The following is a 419-nucleotide window of genomic DNA, read 5'->3' on the forward strand; positions in this document are numbered from 1 at the left end:
CAAAGATGGTGATTGTGAGAGCCACATACAGAGAAATATGTTGAGGAAGCGACTGAGAAGAACAGAGATGACCAACAGGTTCTCAGAGATACGGATGTGGAAAGCCATAACAAGAGAAACTAGAAAACGACATTCTGAGACAGCTGCTGAGAAACACAAACCCAAAGAGGCATAAGCAGAGAAGCAAAAAACATCTTTGAGCCTTTGGTACTGTCTTCTATGTCTAACCATCTATTTTAAACCCCAAAGCCCAGAACACACATTTCACATTGGACCTCAACCAGAGATTGTCATTTAAGACCCAGAACACCCTAAAACATGTTTTCACCAGTATCCTAATTATAATTCTGAGCCTACCTTATCTGACTTCTTTATATACTTCTCCCCAAACCAAGGTCTTCAGACCATAACTTTAGTCT

This window comes from Bison bison, unplaced genomic scaffold, assembly GCF_000754665.1.
Source record: "Bison bison bison isolate TAMUID 2011002044 unplaced genomic scaffold, Bison_UMD1.0 scf7180017864376, whole genome shotgun sequence".
NCBI classification, from domain to species: Eukaryota; Metazoa; Chordata; class Mammalia; order Artiodactyla; family Bovidae; genus Bison; species Bison bison.